At 38.6% G+C, this 5,462-nt stretch overlaps 1 pseudogene across 1 annotated transcript in view; it reads right to left on the bottom strand.

The window, feature by feature from the left end:
- Positions 1-1,789: 1,789 nt before the first annotated feature.
- LOC307034927 (vomeronasal type-2 receptor 1-like) overlaps positions 1,790-5,462 on the bottom strand; it is a 13,885-nt pseudogene continuing 10,212 nt past the window's right edge. The window contains exons 4-8 of the transcript in view: positions 4,666-4,935; positions 3,740-4,545; positions 3,338-3,568; positions 2,859-2,982; positions 1,790-2,696 (exon numbers count right to left, since the gene is read on the bottom strand). The product of the transcript in view is annotated as a vomeronasal type-2 receptor 1-like (transcript). The remainder of the gene's footprint in view (positions 2,697-2,858; positions 2,983-3,337; positions 3,569-3,739; positions 4,546-4,665; positions 4,936-5,462) is intronic.

Genomic DNA, 5,462 nt, shown 5'->3' with positions numbered 1-5,462 from the left:
GGCAGTGACCCCAATGGTGATTTTTGAAGAGTTTACGTGTCTGAAAAACGATGGTTGTTAACAAGTGGCTGAATAGGACCAAAGAAGTTGATGAGGACATTGTACCTCATTACGCCGAACACGGAAACGCTAAGTTTGTTTGCCCCTGTTCTGCTAGAAAGCAAGTACCTGCGCTCTTGCAAACTGTTAAAACAAACACTTCAACTTGTACGATTTTGAATCTGTATTTTAGAATATCGATTTTAAGTTGGCGTGACGTTGAAGTCGTGCAACCCTGCTGTAGTTCATTTATAGCATAACGTTAGCAATTTGCTTCTGGCGATTAGATTTATGATTAAAAATGATAAAAGTAGGGTAGACATGTGGATATTGTCCGGCTGAACAAAACGTGCATTTATCAAAGAGGTTTGTTTTCAACAGACCTTATTTCATGCTATTTTCCAAAATCCTCGGTTAACTTTAGACATCGTAAAACAATTGTAATCTATATTTTATCGAAGATTATACATCTTACTGGCACCAACTATAATATGTACCGTAATTTTCGGACTATGAGCTGCGCCTTTTTTCCTATTTTTCGACGCTGCGGCTTATATAACGGTGCGGCTAATCTATGGATTTTTACAGTTAACGGCCACTAGGGGACCTCCTAAATCTATGGATTTTACAGGTTACAGTCCACCACCTTTAACTCTATGGGCTCTATGGCCGGTCCGCGCCCCCCACCTTTAAGCGGCGGGCTCCAGCAGGAAAAGCTGGAGGCCGGAAAAGAGTGAGACAGCTAGCGCGCAAAAGTAAAAGCGGAACCGAGAGTGGTACGAGAGACAGAACGAGAGCAAGACAGACAGACATTACGAGAGCGAGACAGTTTGTCCCCGTACCACTGGTTGAAAACCACTGCTGTAGATCACTGCCGGTACGTGCGCTGGGAGCGCAACGTTTAAGTTTGAAAGTTGAAAGGTTTGTGTGTCTGAAACGCTATGTGATACAGTACAGTTTACACAGCACAGTACATGTTCTGTAGCTACTATTGCACTAAATGGTAACACTTGAATACGTTATGCAAATATGCAACTTGTTTGTTGAAATGTTAAAAAATGGGAGCTTCCTCAAACAGCCATCTCTTCCCGACAATCCCCTCTGTGCAAGAACTCTTATGGTAATTAAACATTAAAACACCCGCGGCTTATAGTCCAGTGCGGTTTATATATGTACACATCATTCAATTTAGCTGCTGCGGCTTATATTCAGGTGCGCCTTATAGTCCGAAAATTACGGTACCTTGTTAAAAAAAAAAAAGTATAAAATTAATTAAAATGTAAGTATTTTTTAATGAGAATGTAGAATGTGGGAAGAGGTGGGGCGGCACCCCTAGCGCCCCTATGGGCCGGCTGCCACTGGAACATGGTCTGCAAAGTAATGTCCCAGAATAAAGTGAGGTTAAGATGTTTTATTTTAATAGCTTTAATATATTTGGGGCTACTAAATAACAAACAGTCCAGGAGAGGTTATAAAAACATTTTTTACATGTTTTTGTGAAATATAAATAAAGTTGAAATGAAAACACAGAAAGTCATGGATGGTTTAAACTTTTAACTGATTTATTAATATGAAATACAAATTATTCTAAATGTCTTTAATGTCAGTACTGTGGGACCAGATAGGATTCACTACATGGAATCATCTAAAATGTAATGTTTTGTTTTAGCTAATATGTTTGTAACGAATAGTGTCACTGTAAAATTCAAGCCAAATCATAAATAAAATCAAATACTTATTTTATTTGTATTTAATTGGATTCAGTTTTCCCCATCAGATGTTTTTTTGTGTTCAGTTCAGGTTTGAGTAAAATAATAAAACATTTGGGTGCAAATATACAGAATAGTAGCCCATAACTGGAGGCTAGAATAGCAAATATCTCCACAGCCACAGCGAACTTCCAGGAGAGCTGACATAAGCTGGGATAAAGGTGATCCAGACCGCACAGAATATCAACATGCTGAATGTGATAAATTTTGCTTCATTAAAATTATCAGGCAGCTTTCTAGCAAAGAAAGCAAGTAGAAAACATAACAAAGCTAAGAGCCCTATGTATCCTAACACAGCCCAGAACCCTACAGGTGATCCCAGGGCACACTCAAGAATAATCTTATCCTTATAGTGGTTCATATTTTTAAAGGGAAACGGAGGATTGATTGCCAGCCAAAGTATGCAAATTATAACCTGTATTAGAGTAAAACTCAGAACACTGAGTCTCTGCTGGGCAGGCCCAAACCACTTCATCATATTACTGCCTGGAAGTGTAGCCCTGAAGGCCATTAGAACCACTATTGTTTTCCCCATAACACAAGAGATAGAGAGGACAAAGCTGATGCCGAAGGCTGTGTGTCGCAGCATGCAGGACCACTCAGAGGGCTGGCCGATGAAGGTCAGAGAACACAGGAAACATAGAGTCAAGGAGAAGAGCAGCAGGAAGCTCAACTCAGAGTTGTTGGCCCTCACAATAGGAGTCTCTTTGTGAGTCAAAAAAATGACTGATGTCAGAAGAGATAGAAAAACGCCAACACAGCCACATCCAGTTAAAAGTGCTCCCATGATTTCTTTGTAAGACAGGTATTCAGTCAATTTCGGAAGACACTTGTCTTTATTTTCATTTGGCCAAAACTCAGGTGGACAGATCAAACAATCAGGGGAATCTGTGAAAGAGAAATACAATCATTACACTACAATAAGACATAATCAAACAATAAAATGTAAAAATATTATATTTTATTAAAAAATATAAATGTATTGTTGCTCTTTCATATACCCCCCATACAAAACACATGAAAATATTCAATTTTAATTGATTTACTCACTTGTCTCATTACTTATTGTTCCCTCAGGGCACTCAAAACAGTCAAAGCAACACACAGGCTTCAACTTATTCATGGCCTTACGAGTCCCTGGTGGGCATGGTTCTCTGCAGACAGACCTTACGACCTGAAAAAGTAAAATCCGGCATTTAAAACCCACAAATGAAACAAAATGTTTTTGTATATCATGGACATATAGTTCATTAAGTTATTATAAAGTATAAGGAACACAATTCAATTAGCTTTTTTAAAGTATTTTGTACATTACATTTCAATTTGAAATTTTATGATCAGTGTTATGAGAACTTTTGTCCGTTATCTTGTGTGGGTTAGGACATATGTAATGTCTGCAATACAATGATATATGTTTTTAATCATCAAACAAATCTGACATATCAATTAGTTTTCTATCAAGTAAAGACTTTCTATCTATCTCACAGTTGCATATACAGTATGGGGACTGGACACTCTGTTGACTTTACCTTATTCTTGTTTCCTCCCAAACAATTGTGGTGTTCTTTTTTAGTTTGAACTTTTCCCCCTCTGGAAAAGCGGTATCATATTGACCGATATTTACAATATCCACAGAGCCTGTCTTCTTTCATCTGCCAGTTAACTAATTCATACTGAGCAACTGAGTCTCCATTTTCATCAAAGAAAACCTTTGCTCCATTCTCTGTTGTGAAGTTCACGTACTTAATGTGTTCCAACACCTATAGAGGAACAATGACCAATTTAGCAATCATAGACTTAACATTCAAATGGTACACTAATATCTTAATGTATAATATGATATTTTATGTATTTGTTGCATTACCGCAAAAAACCAAGAATCACTCAATAATAAACAAATAAGTTATATTAAAATAAAAACCAAACCTTACAAGCTTAGGCTCAACTTCATTCTTTTTTACACAGGGCTTTCCTGTGGTGGGATTTGAGCCATTTTTACATTGCAATAGTGCATGAAGGGCATATGCCACCAAGTAAACAGCTTTGTACACGTTATTCTCAGCCCTGAATTGTGTCACGTCTGTATAGCCATTGGAGACAGTCCTGAGATCCTCTGTGCCAGTGCACATAGTAGAGATATTTGATGACGAGAAGGTGCAGTCAAAAAACATCTCCCAAATTGCTTTTAACCAAAGCACTCTCTGTTCATCCGCAGGTTTAAGTTGAGCAAGAATTCAGCAAGACCTGGTATAGATGCCTGAGGCAGGGCAAAGCCCATTGCCCCCTGCAAAATGTTATTTCTCTTGACAGAAGCTAGGTCTACCTGTGTGATCCAAGACTCACTACCTAGCCACTGCTTTCCAGTTATGTTATGTTTTTCAATTCTTGACAGTAACGACCTGGTAAGAGACAAAGACATAAACAACAGGACCACATTTGACGAGGATTCCCTTATTGTTCTTTACAAAAGGAGACATCTGCCTTTCATTTAATCTCCATGAGTAGGTAATGTGTATTCAACACATATGCCCTCCTTTTTGCTTCCTTAATGAGTTGAGCGGTTCCTTGTTCTGAGTACAAAGAGTAGCGTAAATAATCCCAAACCAACGCCAGTCGAAAATATTTCATGAGCTGCACAATAGCGATGATTTGAAAGTGGTCACTTGGCACAGTTCTGAAGAACGAGGGGTACCGTCTTCTGGTCACTCAAACAAGCACAGGTTGCAAGATGGCTTACCTTCAAAGCAAAACAACAACAACAACATGCAAAATACAGCAAATAAGAATACAAATGTTTTAAAGTTGGAAATATTATATATAAAGCAAAAAATTGGACACTACAGTTGTATCTACTCACCTGTGGAATGGATAGTGGGGCTTAGTATGCTGTTTATGGCCTTCACTCACTCCAGAAGATGAATGGCCTAAGAGAGCCTGGATGTGACTTCTGCAGCCTTTTGAGTCGTCTCCATTACAGCTTCTGCAGCTACGTGTACCAGGTTTTCACTCCCACAGCCATTGAACAGCCTATAACCCAGACTAACTCCAGAAGAAGTTCAGTATCTCTATTAATCTCTTCCACAGTGAAAATCACCGCTCTGGCGAATTTCAATTCCTGGCATGCCACCTGAAAACATAACGTTAAGTATTGGACTTTACTAATAAAGAAGTTATTAAAGCTGAAACACACCAGACACACACATATTGTTAAACTTGCGATTTCCTAAATTGCATTCCATTTTTATAGATTATATTTTAAGCACTTACCCTGTGCAGTATTCATTTGCAAAGCCTGGTAGCCATTATCATCAGTTTGCGAGTACTGGTATAGAAACACTCCTCCTATAATAAGATCACCTTCTTTTGAAAACTCCATAAACCCTGTCTGCCCAATGAAATTGCATGTTTGGTTTTCCGACATTGTCCTTGCAAGCAGAGTGAATAGATGATAGTGATCCAACCCATCATGAACCACCCTCCCCTTCACTAAAGTACTTCTGACCTGGATGCTGACCTTTATAGTTTTTCTTTACCACATGAGAAACATCAGCAGCCAATGCGAGCACAGTCCTCAATTCTCAAAAGATAATTTTTGTTTTTCACTGCACTTCAGCAAGTAGTCTTTAAAGGTCCCATTTCATGCTTTTCCGGTTA

The sequence above is a fragment of the Notothenia rossii genome, assembly GCF_949606895.1.
Source record: "Notothenia rossii genome assembly, chromosome: 4".
NCBI lineage: Eukaryota > Metazoa > Chordata > Actinopteri > Perciformes > Nototheniidae > Notothenia > Notothenia rossii.
Note: the sequence above shows the minus strand (reverse complement) of the source record. Positions and strands in the feature narration are given on the sequence as shown.